At 51.0% G+C, this 20,521-nt stretch overlaps 1 non-coding gene across 1 annotated transcript; it reads left to right on the forward strand.

The window, feature by feature from the left end:
- Positions 1-19,814: 19,814 nt before the first annotated feature.
- LOC136630934 (U2 spliceosomal RNA) lies at positions 19,815-20,003 on the forward strand. The gene has a single exon (XR_010792946.1). It is a non-coding gene; the product is annotated as a U2 spliceosomal RNA (small nuclear RNA).
- Positions 20,004-20,521: the final 518 nt, after the last annotated feature.

Genomic DNA, 20,521 nt, shown 5'->3' on the forward strand with positions numbered 1-20,521 from the left:
CGGGCCCGCCCCGTCTCCTCATGCGCAGTACACCCCGGCCGCCTCCTCCCTCATGTCACATGGCGGCCGGGCGGCAGTGTCACTCCAGCCCTCCCCCGGCTCATTACCCGCTGGGGGCCGGGGAGACCCCCCTGCAGGTCACACACCCCATACAGTGCTACATAGTAGTGGGCCGGGGAGACCCCCCTGCAGGTCACACACCCCATACAGTGCTACATAGTAGTGGGCCGGGGAGACCCCCCTGCAGGTCACACACCCCATACAGTGCTACATAGTAGTGGGCCGGGGAGACCCCCCTGCAGGTCACACACCCCATACAGTGCTACATAGTAGTGGGCCGGGGAGACCCCCCTGCAGGTCACACACCCCATACAGTGCTACATAGTAGTGGGCCGGGGAGACCCCCTGCAGGTCACACACCCCATACAGTGCTACATAGTAGTGGGCCGGGGAGACCCCCCTGCAGGTCACACACCCCATACAGTGCTACATAGTAGTGGGCCGGGGAGACCCCCCTGCAGGTCACACACCCCATACAGTGCTACATAGTAGTGGGCCGGGGAGACCCTCCTGCAGGTCACACACCCCATACAGGGCTACATAGTAGTGGGCCGGGGAGACCCCCCTGCAGGTCACACACCCCATACAGTGCTACATAGTAGTGGGCCGGGGAGACCCTCCTGCAGGTCACACACCCCATACAGTGCTACATAGTAGTGGGCCGGGGAGACCCCCCTGCAGGTCACACACCCCATACAGTGCTACATAGTAGTGGGCCGGGGAGACCCCCCTGCAGGTCACACACCCCATACAGTGCTACATAGTAGTGGGCCGGGGAGACCCCCCTGCAGGTCACACACCCCATACAGGGCTACATAGTAGTGGGCCGGGGAGACGCCCCTGCAGGTCACACACCCCATACAGGGCTACATAGTAGTGGGCCGGGGAGACCCCCCTGCAGGTCACACACCCCATACAGTGCTACATAGTAGTGGGCCGGGGAGACCCCCCTGCAGGTCACACACCCCATACAGTGCTACATAGTAGTGGGCCGGGGAGACCCCCCTGCAGGTCACACACCACATACAGTGCTACATAGTAGTGGGCCGGGGAGACCCCCCTGCAAGTCACACACCCCATACAGTGCTACATAGTAGTGGGCCGGAGGAGCAGAGCCGTGGGGGTGAGCAGCCCCCCCCCCAGAGACTATATACTTGTAAGAGTGTTTATTAACCCCTTAGTGACCAAGCCTGTTCGCCCCTTAGTGGTGGAGCCAAATGTTGGACATCTGACGTGTGTCACTTTAACATATAATAACTCCGTAAAGGTTCTGCAGATCCCAGTGATTCTGACACTGTTTATTCACCACATGTTGTACTTTACTGAGGTGGTAAAAATAGACCCATAGAATTTGTGTATTTTTATTAAAAGTGCCAAAATTGGAAACATTTTGAAAAAAATTGTCACTTCTTTTACATTTTCAATGTCAAATATGCGCAGACATACCGTAAAGGTTGTTGATAATATATTTATTTTCATCTGTTCATTCTGGAAGCACATTTGAGAAAGTTTAGTTTTTTTTTAACCATTTAGGAGACCCCCAAATTAAAAGGGGGTTCCATGGAAATACTATGAATAACCTATCAATAGTCCACGGCTGGGGACCCTGACCGATCAGCTGAGCTGGCGCATGCTGTCCGTGTCACAATAAGGCTGCCTGTCCACGGGCGTTGCGGGAGCAGGAGCTGGCAGACGTGGAGAATCACGATAAATCACAGCATGCTGCGATTTGCGGGCCACGAGCGGAGAATCGCAATGATTGTCCGCTCGTGGACAGGGGGGAAGCGCTCTCCATAGCAACGCTATTAAGAGCTTTCACTGCGTTCCCCGCAGCCGGATTATCGCCGCGGGAAACGCAATGAAAACCCGCCCGTTGACAGGAGCCCGTACACAGAGGTTATTGATTTCAATGGGAGCCGTGCCTGCAGTTACAAGTGCCGGCCACTATATGGGAGGTTGGCGCAGAGGCTTCCACTCCAACCTCTGTGTTATTGCGGAGCTGATAGCATGCACCCACACAGCTGATCAGTTGGGGTTCTGAGCAAGGGACCCCGGATGATCAACTACTAATGACCTTTCCTGATGATAGGTCATTAACAGTATTTCCATGGAAAACCCCTTGAACATTAATTATTAACATTTTAAGGAACACTTTGTTTTCCTGCACCAAACCAAGATGGCAGAGGCCCATAGGTGTCAGAATGATAGATACCCCCACAAGCAAGCCCATTTTGAAAACTAGACCCCTTAACAAGTTCATCTAGGGGTGTACTGTGTATTTTGACCCCACAGATTTTGAATGAATCTAAGCAAAGCAGAAGAAAAAAATTACGATTTTCATTTTTTTGGCAATAGTGTCATTATAAAAACATTTTTTTTGTACATCGCACACATGAATGAAGACTTGCACCCCAAAATGGATCCCCCTGTTTGTCCAGTGTTCAGAAACATACCCATTATATCCTCAATCTACTTACTGGACACATGGCTAGGCATGTAATGGAATGAACACCCTTTGGCTTTCAGGGCATAACTAAATAAATTCCAGGCCCCATTGCACACTTGTACAGAAAAAAGATTGACTCTCTAAAAATAATTCCCCCCCCATCCTTGGTGTTCCCTAAATCTTAGATAAAAGTAATAATGTAAAGCTGTGTGGTAGGTCTGAAAACGGGAGGTCCGGTTGGGATGGTCACATGGGACAATAGAACTGGATACTCCTCCTCCTTCCATGCTTGCTGCAAACCACACACTTTTTCCCATGAGGGAATGTTAAACTTTAACTTTTTTTTATTTTTACATAATCGCCGTTATCCAGTGGATGTGACCAGGGACCGAATACCACGGCCCCCCGTGGAATCTCCAGGTTCTCGGCTATCTTTGGAGCAGGGAGCTTTTAGATTTCCTGGGCAATCCTTGGCTTCTTCGCACCCCGTTGGTGGACAAATTTGGGGGCCTTAGGTAAGTAATTTCATCTGTGAGGAGAGATGAAACTTTAACTTTTTTAAACTAACTTTTTTAAAAACTTTTTTTTTAACTTTACATGATTGCCGTTATCCATTGGATAACGGCGATCACGTGACCGGGGACTGCATACCGCGGCCCCCGGTGACCTCTCCTTGCTCTCAGCTATTTCTAGTAACCCGGAGGGGGGAGAGTTTAAATTTCCCAGGCTCTCAGGCATTCTGCGCATGCGCCTAACATATTGTCCATGGCGCGCATGTGCAAAAGCTGCTAGCAGGTCCTTGCAGGACCAGATCGACACAGGACGTTATGGAGGCCGTAGGTGAGTAGTATGAATCCGATTCGCGAGGAGAGATGAAACTAACTTTTTTAAACTTTTATGCGGGACTGGGGGTTGCACACCATGGCCCCGCATATCAGTCTCCGTTAGGTGATAACATGCAGCTGTCACGTTCACAGGCCCCAAGGGATTTATTCTACCATGCAGTGTTTTTATGGCTTTTACGGAGGGAAAGTAGGAGAAGAGAAGGAAGGAAAAATAAGTCAGCCAGTCATAGGCACAGCCAGGGAGAAATGCTGGAAGGAACAGCAGAGTGTACAAATGCAGTTTTCTTGTACCAATCCCCTGAGGAAAATGCAGATGTAATTAATACCTGCAGATGTAACTGTTTATTACAAAGTCATCCAATGTGAACTGTTGAAAGTACGTTAACCTGAACTCTCATCTGCTCTTGAGGAATAAAGCTGTTTTCATTTACTTTGCAACCTGACTACTGGAGTCCCTTTCTACCAACCTAACACCTGCACTGAGGTACCACACTATGTGCTCCAGGGACATAGAGGTTGTACCCTTCATTATATTTAGTTCTCCACTTTTTGTATTTATTATTTTTGTTCGGAATGAGTCCCTACTAGAGATGAGCGAACACCAAAATGTTCGGGTGTTCGTTATTCGGAACGAACTTCCTGCGATGTCCCATTGAAGTCAATGGGCGACCCGAGCATTTTTGTATTTCGCCGATGCTCGCTAAGGTTTTCATGTGTGAAAATCTGGGCAATTCAAGAAAGTGATGGGAACGACACAGCAACGGATAGGGCAGGCGAGGGGCTACATGTTGGGCTGCATCTCAAGTTCACAGGTCCCACTATTAAGCCACAATACCGGCAAGAGTGGGCCCCCCCCCCCTCCCAACAACTTTTACTTCTGAAAAGCCCTCATTAGCATGGCATACCTTTGCTAAGCACCACACTACCTCCAACAAAGCACAATCACTGCCTGCATGACACTCCACTGACACTTCTCCTGGGTTACATGCTGCCCAACCGCCCCCCCCTCCCCCCCCACAGCGCACACCAAAGTGTCCCTGGGCAGCCTTCAGCTGCCCTCATGCCACACCACGCTCATGTCTATTTAGAAGTGCGTCTGCCATGACGAGGGACCGCAGGCACACACTGCAGAGGTTGGCACGGCTAGGCAGCGACCCTCTTTAAAAGTGGCGGAGCGATAGCCCACAATGCTGTACAGAAGCAATGAGAAATTGAATCCTGTGCCACCGCCATCAGGAGCTGCACACGTGGGCGTAGCAATGGGGAACCTATGTGCCACACACTATTCATTCTGTCAAGGTGTCTGCATGCCCCAGTCAGACCGGGCTTTTTAATTCATAGACACAGGCAGGTACAACTCCCTATTGTGAAGTCCCTGTCGACCCACAGCATGGGTGGCTCCCTGGAACCCACCGGCGGTACACAGAAATATCCCATTGCATTGCCCAACACAGCTGAGGTAGTAATGTCGTGCTTAATGCAGGTGGGCTTCGGCCCACACTGCATGCCCCAGTCTGACTGGGGTTCTTTATAAGTGTACAGATGTAGTAAAAACTCAGTGTGCACCTACAGCATGGGTGGGTGCCAGGAAGCCACTGGCGGTACACAGAAATATCCCATTGCATTGCCCAACACAGCTGAGGTAGTAATGTTGTGCTTAACCCTTTCCAATCCAATTTGTATATGGTTTTCCTAGGGGGCTTACTCTTTTTCTGCCGTTATACAACGGCGCTATATGCTGGCTAAAGCCAGTACTGCATGAGCTGACACGTAGGATAGGCTCCGACAGCAGAGAGGCTGGCAATATACAGTAAGAGAACCCCGACGGACGTCTACCAACAACGGAGCTGTACAGCCTTAAACCCTAATGTCTTCACAGGTCAGACAGTGGACTGGAAAGGGTTAATGCAGGTGGGTTTCGGCCCACACTGCATGCCCCAGTCAGACTGGGTTTCTTTATAAGTGGAAACAGATGCATTTATAATTCCCCGTGGACCCACAGCATGGGTGGGTGCCAGGAAGCCACCGGTGGTACATAGAAATATCCCATTGCATTGCCCAACACAGCTGAGGTAGTAATGTCGCGCTTAATGCAGGTGGGCTAAAAATTAATTTGATTACACTGTAGGCGAGGGCCCACAAAAATTGCTGTATCAACAGTACTAATGTACATCCCAAAAATTGGCCATGGCCAGCCAAGAGGGCAGGTGAAACCCATTAATCGCTTTGGTTAATGTGGCTTAAGTGGTAACTAGGCCTGGAGGCAGCCCAGTGTAACGAAAAATTGGTTCAAGTTAAAGTTCCAATGCTTTTAAGCGCATTGAAACTTATAAAAATTGTTCAGAAAAATTATTTGAGTGAGCCTTGTGGCCCTAAGAAAAATTGCCCGTTCAGCGTGATTACGTGAGGTTTCAGGAGGAGGAGCAGGAGGAGGAGGAGGAATATTAGACACAGATTGATGAAGCAGAAATGTCCCCGTTTTGGATGGTGAGAGAGAACGTAGCTTCCATCCGCGGGTGCATAATACGTATTGCTTACGTATCGCTGCTGTCCGCTGGTGGAGAACAGAAGTCTGGGGAAATCCAGGCTTTGTTCATCTTGATGAGTGTTAGCCTGTCGGCACTGTCGGTTGACAAGCGGCTACGCTTATCTGTGATGATTCCCCCAGCCGCACTAAACACCCTCTCCGACAAGACGCTAGCCGCAGGACAAGCAAGCACCTCCAGGGCATACAGCGCTAGTTCAGGCCACGTGTCCAGCTTCGACACCCAGTAGTTGTAGGGGGCAGAGGCGTCACCGAGGATGGTCGTGCGATCGGCTACGTACTCCCTCACCATCCTTTTACAGTGCTCCCGCCGACTCAGCCTTGACTGGGGAGCGGTGACACAGTCTTGCTGGGGAGCCATAAAGCTGGCAAAGGCCTTGGAGAATGTTCCCCTGCCTGCGCTGTACATGCTGCTCGATCTCCGCGCCTCCCCTGTTACCTGGCCCTCGGAACTGCGCCTTCTGCCACTAGCGCTGTCGGATGGGAATGTTACCATCAGTTTGTCCGCCAGGGTCCTGTGGTATAGCATCACTCTCGAACCCCTTTCCTCTTCGGGAATCAGAGTGGGCAGGTTCTTCTTATACCGTGGATCGAGCAGTGTGTACACCCAGTAATCCGTCGTGGCCAGAATGCGTGCAACGCGAGGGTCACGAGAAAGGCATCCTAACATGAAGTCAGCCATGTGTGCCAGGGTACCTGTACGCAACACATGGCTGTCTTCACTAGGAAGATCACTTTCAGGATCCTCCTCCTCCTCCTCCTCCTCCTCAGGCCATACACGCTGAAAGGATGACAGGCAATCAGCCGGTGTACCGTCAGCAGCGGGCCAAGCTGTCTCTTCCCCCTCCTCCTCATCCTCCTCATGCTCCTCCTCCTCCTCCTGTACGCGCTGAGAAATAGACAGGAGGGTGCCCTGACTATCCAGCGGCATACTGTCTTCCCCCGCCCCCGTTTCCGAGCGCAAAGCAGCTGCCTTTATGGTTTGCAGGGAATTTCTCAAGATGCATAGCAGAGGAATGGTGACGCTAATGATTGTAGCATCGCCGCTCACCACCTGGGTAGACTCCTCAAAATTACCAAGGACATGGCAGATGTCTGCCAACCAGGCCCACTCTTCTGAAAGGAATTGAGGAGGCTGACTCCCACTGCGCCGCCCATGTTGGAGTTGGTATTCGACTATAGCTCTACGCTGTTCATAGAGCCTGGCCAACATGTGGAGCGTAGAGTTCCACCGTGTGGGCACGTCGCACAGCAGTCGGTGCACTGGCAGCTTAAAGTGATGTTGCAGGGTGCGCAGGGTGGCAGCGTCCGTGTGGGACTTGCGGAAATGTGCGCAGAGCCGGCGCGCCTTTACGAGCAGGTCTGACAAGCGTGGGTAGCTTTTCAGAAAGCGCTGAACCACCAAATTAAAGACGTGGGCCAGGCATGGCACGTGCGTGAGGCTGCCGAGCTGCAGAGCCGCCACCAGGTTACGGCCGTTGTCACACACGACCATGCCCGGTTGGAGGCTCAGCGGCGCAAGCCAGCGGTCGGTCTGCTGTGTCAGACCCTGCAGCAGTTCGTGGGCCGTGTGCCTCTTATCGCCTAAGCTGAGTAGTTTCAGCACGGCCTGCTGACGCTTGCCCACCGCTGTGCTGCCACACCGCGCGACACCGACTGCTGGCGACATGCTGCTGCTAACACATCTTGATTGCGAGACAGAGGAGGAGGAGGAGGAGGGTGCTTTAGTGGAGGAAGCATACACCTCCGCAGATACCACCACCGAGCTGGGGCCCGCAATTCTGGGGGTGGGTAGGACGTGAGCGGTCCCGGGCTCTGACTCTGTCCCAACCTCCACTAAATTCACCCAATGTGCCGTCAGGGAGATGTAGTGGCCCTGCCCGCCTGTGCTTGTCCACGTGTCCGTAGTTAAGTGGACCGTGGCAGTAACCGCGTTGGTGAGGGCGCGTACAATGTTGCGGGAGACGTGGTCGTGCAGGGCTGGGACGGCACATCGGGAAAAGTAGTGGCGACTGGGAACTGAGTAGCGCGGGGCCGCCGCCTCCATGATACTTTTGAAGGACTCCGTTTCCACAACCCTATACGGCAGCATCTCAAGGCTGATGAATTTTGCTATGCGGACGGTTAACGTTTGAGCGTGCGGGTGCGTGGCGGCGTACTTGCGCTTGCGCTCCAACAGTTGCGCAAGCGACGGCTGGCCGGTGCGCTGAACTACACTGCTGGATGGGGCCGAGGACAGCGGAGGTGAGGGTGTGGGTGCAGGCCAGGAGACGGTAGTGCCTGTGTCCTGAGAGGGGGGTTGCATCTCAGTGGCAGGTTGGGGCACAGGGGGAGAGGCAGGGGTGCAAACCGGAGGCGCTGAACGGCCTTCGTTCCACCTTGTGGGGTGCTTGGCCATCATATGTCTGCGCATGGTGGTGGTGGTGAGGCTGTTGGTGTTGGCTCCCCGGCTGAGCTTTGCGCGACAAAGGTTGCACACCACTGTTCGTCGGTCGTCAGGCGTCTCTGTGAAAAACTGCCAGACCTTAGAGCACCTCGGCCTCTGCAGGGTGGCATGGCGCGAGGGGGCGCTTTGGGAAACACTTGGTGGATTATTCGGTCTGGCCCTGCCTCTACCCCTGGCCACCGCACTGCCTCTTGCAACCTGCCCTGCTGATGCCCTTGACTCCCCCTCTGAAGACCTGTCCTCCTGAGTAAGCGTTGCACACCAGGTGGGGTCAGTCACCTCATCGTCCTGCTGCTCTTCCTCCGAATCCTCTGTGCGCTGCTCCCTCGGACTTACTGCCCTTACTACTACCTCACTGCAAGACAACTGTGTCTGATCGTCATCGTCCTCCTCACCCACAGAAAGTTGTTGAGACAGTTGGCGGAAGTCCCCAGCCTCTTCCCCCGGACCCCGGGAACTTTCGAATGGTTGGGTATCAGTGACGATAAACTCCTCTGGTGGGAGAGGAACCGCTGCTGCCCAATCTAAGCAGGGGCCCGAGAACAGTTCCTGGGAGTGTTCCCGCTCCTGAGCAGGTGTCATTGTAGTGGAGTGAGGAGGCTGGGAGGAAGGAGGAGCAGCAGACAGAGGATTCAGATTTGCAGCAGTGGACGGCGCAGAACTGCAGGTTGACGATAGGTTGCTCGAAGCACTTTCTGCCATCCAGGACAGGACCTGCTCACACTGCTCATTTTCTAATAACCGTCTCCCGCGTGGACCCATTAATTGGGCGATGAATGTGGGGACGCCAGAAACGTGCCTCTCTCCTAATCGCGCAGCAGTCGGCTGCGACACACCTGGATCAGGAGCTCGGCCTGTGCCCACACCCTGACTTGGCCCTCCGCGTCCTCGGCCGCGTCCACGTCCTCTAGGCCTACCCCTACCCCTCAGCATGCTGTATTACCAGTGATTTGATTTCACAGGCAGCTAATAAATTGGCGCAAGACTGCAGGCCAAATATAATTTTTTCCCTTTTTTGAAAACGAAAGGCCCCACTGCCTCTAGTGAATGTATAATCTAAGTTTAATAACTGTGCTGTTTTCCTGCTAATGTGTCACAGAACGTGAGGATAGCAGAGTTATTAACTCTGGCAGAGCAGGTATTTTTTTTCCCAATTAAGGAAAGCAAATGGCGAAGCCAGCAGTAAACCGTAGCTGGGTGCGTCTGATTTTTAAAGGTTGCACACGCATCCGACACGTGTCCACCGCCCTTAGGACGGACAGAGGCAGGACAAATAGAAATATTTTCCGTTTTTTTCCACCAAAAGGCAGCACTGCGTATATTCAATGAATAATAACTGTGTTGTGGCCCTGCCTACACAATTCTTTCCCTGCAGTATCAATGGAGGGTGCAATGCTCTGCAGAGGCGATTTTGAGAAGTAAAAAAAAATGCAGCACAGCTAACAGCAGCCAGCACAGTACTGCACACGGTTAAATATGGCCCTAGAAAGGACCGTTGAGGTTCTTGAAGGCTACACTCACTCCTAACACTCTCCCTGCCTATGCAGCACTTCTGTCCCTAATGCCGGGTGCAACGCTCTGCAGAGGCGATTTTGAGAAAAGAAAAATTGCCACTGCTAACAGCAGCCAACACACAGCTATCAGTGGCCCTAATAAGGACCTTTGGGGGGTCTTGAAGCCTACACTAACTACCAATTCTTTCCCTACAGCAGCTCCGGTACAAACAGCACTGTCCCTCATCTAACTCACACGGCATCTGAGGCGAGCTGCGGGAGGGGCCGACTTTTATATTCGGCGGACACCTGATCTTCCCAGCCACTCACTGCAGGGGGGTGGTATAGGGCTTGAACGTCACAGGGGGAAGTTGTAATGCCTTCCCTGTCTTTCAATTGGCCAGAAAAGCGCGCTAACGTCTCAGGGAAGGAAGTGAAAGTAACCCGAACACCGCATGGTGTTCGTTACGAATAACGAACATCACGAACACCCTAATATTCGCACGAATATCAAGCTCGGAAGAACACGTTCGCTCATCTCTAGTCCCTACCCGTATACGGACTGGGGTCATGACAAAACAACATCATCCCCTACTCGACTCTGTGGTAGCGCCCCACTGGGGTATCACTGTCTTACTCTGCCCCACCCAGCAGGCAGCACGCAGTAAGAACCGCCAAATTTACCACTGTGCAGTGTCGAGCCAGGCAGCTTTTTACAATTGGAGAGGAGCAGCCGTGCACTGTGACTACCACCATTTCACTGTCATACTCCTCGGTCTGGCTTGCTGCAGAAGTTTTGGCATCACGAACAAGATGAGTCTCCATGCCTTATCGGCAGTATTCACAAAGAATGCCTTTCCTGGAATGCAAGAAGCAAAAGGGACAAGAGTGACAAATTACTCTGACCCTAATCTAAGACAAGTTACCTATCAACCCTCTGAGCCTTATTGAGGAAAGAATATGGTTGCGGACCCTCTGAGCTTAGACGACAAGTGTAATAACGTATTCCTGGAAGTAATGTGTTTCAGCGCTTTAGGAAATTACTTTGAATTTATGTCAGCGCATAAAGGGTTAATTGGCTATCTTGAAAATCTGTATGTCAATCTGGATATGCAGTGAAAGTTCTACCTGTTGCAGTATTAGGAAGCAAGGGGGGGCCCTATACTGGAGCGCATAGGGGGTCACGATTACTTAGTGGGGCTACAGAGGGGTCACCATTACTTAGTGGGGCTTCAGAGGGGTCAGTCACTATTACTTAGTGGGGTTACGGAAGGGTCCCCATTTAACATATCTTTGAGGAAACGTAACATAATTGACCTCTTTTTTTCACTTGTGTAGAGCTTGTTGACCTCTAGACTCCTCTAGATTGCAAATATCACCCAGTTAACAGAGTTTTAGAGGGGGCACAGTATTGGATGTGAGAAGCTGGATGGTCATATCAGCGAATTGTCCACCAACTGAGCTGTTCTGACCAGACTGTTAGGAAGTGTTAGGACCACTTGATGGGTGATGGCACACACACAAGGCGACCGGGCTCAGGACGCCCTCAACAGACCAGCAGTAGAGAGGAGTCCAACAGGCATGAGCAGCTCCAACTGTTTCATTGTCTGCCATCCAGAGACAGGTGGCTTCATCACTACAGGCCCCTGAGTCTGATGGAATCATTTCCAGATACTTGGCTGAAGGGTATTTCGTCTCACGCTGCCCATTATGTGTACTGCCTTTGACATCCACTCAGCATCGCCTCCGTTTGCAGTGGTGTCTTGAATGACAAAACAACTGCTACGGAATGGAACTGGGTTGTCTTAAGTGGTGAATTAAGGTTTAGTTTGGCCACTGATGACAACCATGTGCATGTCTGGAGACCTAGTGGTTAGCATCTTAATCCTGCCTTTGCTGTGGCACACTGCTGGTGTGATGGTCTAGGGGGCATCACATATGGCAGTCGGTCACCCCTCATTGTAGTACAAGGGACAATGACAGCTCAGCGATATGTTCAGGATATCCTGCAGCCACATGCGTTCTTCTCATGGCTTCTAAGACGCATTTTCCAGCAGGATAATGCTTGGCTGCACACACAATGGGGTCATAGGAATGACCCCGTAACATTGTCACACTTCCATGGCTGCCCGGTCGCCAGATTTATCGCCAATAGAACATATATGAGACCATCTGGGATGCCAGTTTCAACAGCCTACGAGTTTAGAGAAAGTAGAGGCTCCGTTATTGCAAATGTGGACCGATATGCTGCAGGATACCATACAGAAGCTGTATGCCTCCATGCCTGCCCGTATCACATCTTGTATCCAAGCTAGGGGCGGTACAACAGAGTACTAGAGCCTCCATGCCTGCCCGTATCACATCTTGTATACAAGCTAGAGGCGGTACAACAGTGTACTAGAGTCTCCAGGCCAGCCTATATCACATCTTGTATCCAAGCTATGAGCGGTACAACAGGGTACTAGAGCCTCCATGCCCGCCTGTATCATTCATTGAATGTCCGAGAGCTGCCTGTGATAGGCTGACTGCCTCAGCCAATCAGAAGCAGTTCTTTCAGCAGGCAGGGATTTCAATTTCCCGCCTGCTGAAAGAACTTCACTGCAGAGCAGGGGACAGCCGAGACAGGATGTGGCTGAGCCTCGGCAGCTGAAGAAAGGTATGATTTTTTTTTATTTTTTACACCAGTTTGGGTTGTTTTTCAGGGAAGGGTCTATATTTAAAGCCCTTCTTTGAAAAACAATTATGGGGTGCCAGCAGCTGTCATCTGTGACAGGGGGCCGGTGTGGGATGTCACCATTACTACAGGGGGCCGCTATGGGATGTCACCATTACAACAGGGGGCCGCTATGGGATGTCACTATTAACGCTGGGGCTGCTGTGGGATGTCACTATTACTACAGGGGACGCTGTGGGGTGTCACTATTAATGCTGGGGCCACTCTGTGGAGTGTCACTAATAATACTGGGGCCACTCTGTGCAGTGTCACTATTACTACTCGGGGACACTGTGAGATGTCACTATTACCACTGGGGCCACTCTGTGGGATGTCACTATTACCACTGGGGCCACTCTGTGGGATGTCACTATTACCACTGGGGCCGCTTTGTGGGATGTCACTATTACCACTGGGGCCGCTTTGTGGGATGTCACTATTACCACTGGGGCCGCTCTGTGGGATGTCACTATTACCACTGGGGCCGCTCTGTGGGATGTCACTATTACCACTGGGGCCGCTCTGTGGGATGTCACTATTACCACTGGGGCCGCTCTGTGCGATGTCACTATTACCACTGAGGTCGCTCTGGGGGATGTCACTATTACCACTGGGGCCGCTTTGTGGGATGTCACTATTAACACTGGGGCCGCTCTGTGCGATGTCACTATTACCACTGGGGCCGCTCTGTGCGATGTCACTATTACCACTGGGGCCGCTCTGTGCGATGTCACTATTAACGCTGGGGTCGCTCTGGGGGATATCACTATTACCACTGGGGCCGCTCTGTGCGATGTCACTATTAACGCTGGGGTCGCTCTGGGGGATGTCACTATTACCACTGGGGCCGCTCTGTGCGATGTCACTATTAACGCTGGGGTCGCTCTGGGGGATGTCACTATTACCACTGGGGCCGCTCTGGGGGATGTCACTATTAACACTGGGGCCGCTCTGTGCGATGTCACTATTACCACTGGGGCCGCTCTGTGCGATGTCACTATTAACGCTGGGGTCGCTCTGGGGGATGTCACTATTACCACTGGGGCCGCTCTGTGCGATGTCACTATTACCACTGGGGCCGCTCTGTGCGATGTCACTATTAACGCTGGGGTCGCTCTGGGGGATGTCACTATTACCACTGGGGCCGCTCTGGGGGATGTCACTATTAACGCTGGGGTCGCTCTGGGGGATATCACTATTACCACTGGGGCCGCTCTGTGCGATGTCACTATTAACGCTGGGGTCGCTCTGGGGGATGTCACTATTACCACTGGGGCCGCTCTGTGCGATGTCACTATTACCACTGGGGCCGCTCTGTGCGATGTCACTATTAACGCTGGGGTCGCTCTGGGGGATGTCACTATTACCACTGGGGCCGCTCTGTGCGATGTCACTATTACCACTGGGGCCGCTCTGGGGGATGTCACTATTAACGCTGGGGTCGCTCTGGGGGATGTCACTATTAACGCTGGGGTCGCTCTGGGGGATGTCACTATTACCACTGGGGATGTCAAATGCGCCTACGTGTAGATTGTAAAGCATCTGCAGACTGCAGTGTGTTCTCGCGAGTAGATGACGTTTAGTGTGAATCACACTCGCGTACAATCTACACGCAGGTCAGTGATCTGCGCCTGCGTGTAGATAGTATGCGAGCAGCAGCAGCATGTTCTCGCGAGTAGATGACGTTTAGTGTGATTCACGCTGGCCTGGATCCCGTGCATGCGCACTGCTGCTGGACCGGATCCAGGAGATAAAGGAGAAAAAAAAATGCAGCGATCAGCAACGCCACCCCACCCCCACCCCCCGACACACCCCTTTAGATCATGGCTGGTATTTGTTCGGGACAAAGGTGGCAACCCTGGTAGCATAGAACCCGTCCAAGTTACTGTGGGGGAGTTTCACAGGGTAACTCAAGATGCGGTTTACCTTAAGTCCTTGTTGTCACTCGTGACACCACCGTTCCATCCTCTGCGGTGAATCCAGACATTGTTAATAAAGTGTCCACACACAGGGATAACGTTTCAGAGCAGAACCGGGAACGGTCGGTACAGCTCGTTTGCTTGTACCAACGGGTAACAGTCCAAACAATTTACACAAGCCATCAGGACACTGGTGCAAGCAAGTTAGTGGTGTGACAGGGAGGAATCACAGGATGGCAGACAAGTCCACAGTCTAAGTTATCTGCAGGGTTCTGTTCCCGGCCACTCTCCTTCTCTCTCTCCAGCTCTCTACCAGTCAACATTCACATTTAAAGGGGTTGTCCCGCGGCAGCAAGTGGGTCTATACACTTCTGTATGGCCATAATAATGCACTTTGTAATGTACATTGTGCATTAATTATGAGCCATACAGAAGTTATAAAACGTTTTATACTTACCTGCTCCGTTGCTGGCGTCCTCGTTCCCATGGAGCCGACTAATTTTCGCCCTCCGATGGCCAAATTAGCCGCGCTTGCGCAGTCCGGGTCTTCTGCAGTCTTCTATGGGGCCGCTCGTGTAGAATGCCGGCTCCGTGTAGCTCCGCCCCATCACGTGCCGATTCCAGCCAATCAGGAGGCTGGAATCGGCAATGGACCGCACAGAAGCCCTGCGGTCCACGGAGACAGAGGATCCCGGCGGCCATCTTCAGCAGGTAAGTATGAAGACGCCGGACCGCCGGGATTCAGGTAAGCGCTGTGCGGGTTGTTTTTTTAACCCCTGCATCGGGGTTGTCTCGCGCCGAACGGGGGGGGGGTTAAAAAAAAAAAAAAAAAACCCGTTTCGGCGCGGGACAACCCCTTTAAGGGAAGGCCACTCAGCTCTGCATGGTGGTTCCTCTCACTCTCTTAGTCCTTCAAGTTAATAGCAGGAAGGCCTGGGTGAATTGGGCCCAGGGCACACACAAGGCAATCACTCAGCCTCTTCCTTCCTGAGGCTCCTTGTAAGACAAGGTACAGTATCTCCTAATCACTGAAAGTGTCTCACATTCCCACGACTCCAAGACAGGCTTGCACTCTCCAACTCCTGCAAGAAGACTCGCTGACCAACTAACTTGCACCCACCTTGCAAACACATGTATAAAACAAGGTCACATGACACACAACAAGATACATTTTTCAGACATAACCCAGACAGTAACCCATTCAGTACTGCAGAGGTGCAATACACATCAAATTTGTGCAACATGGAAGACACTGACAACACATAGGCACAAGATAAATGCATTCATACCTATGGAGGGGCCCCATTAACTCTGGGCCCTTTTCCGCATGCTGCAGGGAATTGGTGTTTCTATCTACCCTCACATCATATCAGTAGGTATGGCTATTTTCGCTATTTTATATTTGATCTGTTTCTCTGTGTTTTGTATCTGAAGTGAGATGTGATCTTGCGGGTTTTTTTGGCTAAATATCAATTAATATCTCATGTTTATTGTTTTTGCAGAATGCAGTCTGGCTTTAAGATATTTGTGGAGCCAGAGGTGCTAGATGAGCTCATAAAATCCTTATGGCCCAAGAACCAAGCCCATAAATACACCAAGGACATGTGACACGAAGAACTTGTTACTGCAGCATCCATTCACTAGTGATTAACTGCAGCAGTCATTAGTCCCTATGTCAGTATGCAACCGCTGCTGCAGCAGAAAGTTAGGAGCTGCGAGGGTAGGGAAGCAGCAGAATGAGAACAACAGGAAATCGATTGAGTAAGGCCGCCTGCACACGGGTGGATTTGCATTGCGGAATCCGAAGCGGGCGTCCACCTCCGGATTCCGCTGCAACTGCCGCCCATAGCATGCTATGGCAAAACGCGATTTTCCCTACATGAGCGGAAATTGATTGCGATTTTTCACTCACGCAGATTTTGTGCGTGTCCATGCGGACGGTTTCCATTCAAGTCAATGGAAGCCGTCCGCCCCGTGACCGTTCCGCAATCGTCATTGTTAAAAGGTCGCGGGATCTGTGTCATCGCCTAGTGATGGCACTGTATAATCTGTACTGTGAATTTGCGCTGGCATGCCGGCCGGCACATCCACGACACATATTAGAAGATGGCAGATAGTTACGCTGAGGTCACCGGCTGGGCACAGGGTCAGATTCCACTGGATAACTCCTCTAGGATCCCAGTCCACGGGCGTTGCAATATCCCGCGGCGCTATGGAAAGCGTTCACTGCGTTCCCCGCGGCCAGATTATCGCCGCGGGGAATGCAGTGAAAATTCGCCGGTGGACAGAAGCCCTTAATATAAAAATGTTGGTTATAATAAATAAATTCGTGGCCGCCCCTCACCCATAAAAAAAAATACTTGTGTTATGTTCTCATTTATTGTATGTACAGCAATTTTATTGTTATGTAAGTTGTGTGGGCCTCCTTTGCTAGAATGTGGCTGGCATTCAGTGCACATTTATGTACGGTTACATAATATCACATATAAAGACACAAGCATTGAATATGTTCACCACAGGCTTCCCAGACCTCCCAGTTCTAACAAGACTATTAAGCACAAATTAAAGAAATAAAGAGCTGCCGGGTGCAGGTTATAGTAAGTGCTTACAATATTGATTTGGCGCCACCTTGTGGAAGTTATTGAGTTCTACAGTAAACTTGAAGCGCAATCATACTAGAATTTGCTGTTTGATTTACAAAAAAAGTAAAACTTCTTTCTCATCTGTTTCATTGGAAGCCACAGCAAGACCTTGGGTATAGCTGCCTCCACTAGGAGGCGACACTAAGCAAAAAGAAGTAATTCCTCCCATCAGCTATACCCCTTCTGCAGACACTGAACTAAATAAGTTTTAGCTTAGTGTCCTAAGAAGGCAGACCTCCCGCATTGCAGGTCTTCTGTGCCTTTTCCCCCGCTTTATCCCCTGTAGATGGGAATCAGGGATGAGTTAGCTTCTCTAATTGTCCTCAGGTGAGGTGGGCAAACAGTGCTGCTTCAGATACAATGTTACTCCTTACTTCAAGTATAAAAAAGTAGACCAAAGTAGCTCTAACAGCTCTGCTTCCCACCAGCCATGGGGTCACCTAAGGTTTCCTGCCCGCTCCTCCTAACCAGTGTCCTCTCACCACTAAGTGAAAGTCACTGAGGAGGTGAGCCTGCTGGTACACTGGGGAAGCTGAAGAGCAGAGGATAAAGATGAAGGAAGTTTTGTCATGTCTGACCAAGATGTACCGAAACCGATCCCCTGAATAGTTCCTGGGCTATGCTCACACAGTGGAACAAAGAAAATAAACCACCACAGGTCACGTGTGGAATAACTGATGGAGAGGAGAACTTTCCCTATACGACTCTGCTTTTGAGACCGTATCTGCCTATAGCCGATGTCCCATCCTAATAAGAATGCACCCGACCCATGATACTCGGGCACTCACTGTCCCTACCTGCGACAGAAGTTAACTTCTATGTATGAATACAACTATCACCAGTAACCACAGTACTTAGCTTGAGATGAGCAGGGAAAAACAGAAGACCAAGTTCCAACTCTGATTCCAACAACTATTAGATAAAGAGAGAATAATCAGCACAGGTCCACAGCCAAGACTGGAATAAAAGCCCTCTCTAATTGCTAGGCAGGTGCAACAGCTAGATTTATTTTTGGTGCCCACCGCGATGACTTTTTGGCACCCAAATTCATCAGCGCTCTCTGGTCCTCCGAATCTCCTAGGCCTGCTAATACTCCTGAGCCTTAGCATGTCCTCCGCATAGTGGCCTGGAGATATGATTCGGTCGCGTGTCTAATAGAGACCGAAGCCTTGGTACAACCTACTAGCCTGCCATCTACGGAGAGGGGCAGAGATTTTCCCCTTCTTCCTGCAATAATATGTGCTATTCTGGTTGATCATCCTCCGGCCCAGAATTAGAGGTTTCCCTGTATCGATAGCCTGTTGAGAAAGACCTGACGGTCGATACGTGTCCTCACATTTCACATCCGTGTGTACTATGCTCTTTTTACTAATAAGGGAGAAGTTATATTGTTGCAGCTATTCTCCACTTTTTTCTTTGCTCTTTATTGGGTAGGCTCTGGCCTTGGGGCCTCTGCACATCACCACCCCCCCCCCCCACTCCATTGTCACCTGCATACATGGACAGTGAGAGCCCGCAGACAAGAATTAGCTAATATCTCTCAGCACCCGTAGTAGTTATAAGGCAGGGATGCTTTTCAGAGCTGGACAGTCTTTCTCGTAATGCAACATCATCCTCAGGCCCCCTCCCCTCTTTTTTCTCAGCCTTCCCCTGACTCAGCCCTACTGCCCTGCTGAAAGTTCCTTATCAGGCCTTAGTCAGACGGGCGTTTTTTCGCGCGATTTGCGGATCGCATGACGGATGCGCATCCGCAAATCGCGTGACCGGTGCCCGAAAATCGCCCGAAAATCTGCTCCTAGCCGCGTTTCATTAGAAACGGGCCGGAGCTGTCCAGCGCATTGCATTCAATGGAGCCGGCAATACAGCCCGCTCCATTGAAAGCAATGGGCTGCGGGCGAGTGTGGGATGAATTGTCGGGAAGGGCTTAAATATATAAGCCCTTCCCTGCAATTCATCCAGAAAAGTGTTAAAATAAAGAATATATATATACTTACCTGCTCCCGGCAGCCGGAGTTCCGTGCGGCCGGCCTGCAGTGGGTGTGAAGGGGGTGTGAGTCAGACCTGCCCCCTAATTTGGCTCAGCGCTGAGCCAATCAGGGGACAGGTCTGACTCACACCCCCTTCACACCCACTGCAGTACGGCCGCACGGAACTCCGGCTGCCGGGAGCAGGTGAGTATGTATATATTTTTTATTTTAACACTTTTCTGGATGAATTGCAGGAAAGGGCTTATATATTTAAGCCCTTCCCGACAATTCATCCTGCGCTCGCCGGCAGCCCATTGCTTTCAATGGAGACGGCTGTATTGCCGGCTCCATTGAATTCAATGGGCAAACATCGTTCTTCTCTACCACAGCTGTTACAGCTGTGGCAGAGAAGAATGATTTGTCTTCTATATGTTCTCAATGGGGTCGGCGCTGCTGCTGCCGGCCCCATTGAGCGCATATAGAGAAGAGAACAGGAATCGCAGATCGCAGATAGGTGCGATCTGCGATTTCTGTTCTATAATTTATCGGATGAGCGCATAAAAAGCACTCATGTGTCCGATACCATTGCAAAGCAATGGTTTTATAAAATCGCCGGACGCATGCGCATGCGCAAATCGCGGCAAAAAACGCCCGTCTGACTAAGGCCTCAGGCTCCTCTCACTGATGCTTTTGGGGAATAATGGGTCTGTAGTAACTACATCCATCTACATGGAGATTGTAGATTCTCAACCTCTTGACTAAGATTAAGTTTAGTATCTGTACTTATCTCTTTTTATCTGATAAGTCCTCTGACTGGTGACCATATATTAAATGGATTTTCAGAACAGGCTGCTGGAAAAGAGCTTGCTCTGTCCATCCTGCACATCAAACTAGTGTTACAGTACCTCCAGGACTGCTCACCCCCCTGCCTATAGTGAATGTCCATGACTACACATCTCTGGGTCTATACTGAGACCTTGGTTAGTCCCAGAAGTCAGCTCGGTCTACTGCTGACTTTTCAGAGGCATCATTACAAACTACATGAAACCCATTACCCAGCTCCCACTAGTTTCCTGAACTACAGTGGTCAGGCTTTCCTTACATAAGGGTATCAGACCATACCAAGGTAGCCCAGTCCATACCACACACGATGCATCAGGCCCCTCCTGGTATCTCCAGATAAGCATAAGATGGACCTTGCACACTGGGAAAATTCCATCTCTTGTAGTCCTTGAGAACAACCACTGACTGGGTGTTCTCTGTATCCTGTGGTTAATGTAGCTGGGAAGCTCCTGTGCACTTGACCCTCTTCTACTGGAGAAGTCATGGTCACGCTGTCAAACAGTGTCCCGCTTGAGGGGCATATTCCACCTCATTCCTTTTCCATAGGAGGAGTAATGTAATGCTTTAAGACTGTTATGGTGAGCATCTACCACCTCATTACC

This window comes from Eleutherodactylus coqui, chromosome 5 (genome assembly GCF_035609145.1).
Source record: "Eleutherodactylus coqui strain aEleCoq1 chromosome 5, aEleCoq1.hap1, whole genome shotgun sequence".
NCBI classification, from domain to species: domain Eukaryota; kingdom Metazoa; phylum Chordata; class Amphibia; order Anura; family Eleutherodactylidae; genus Eleutherodactylus; species Eleutherodactylus coqui.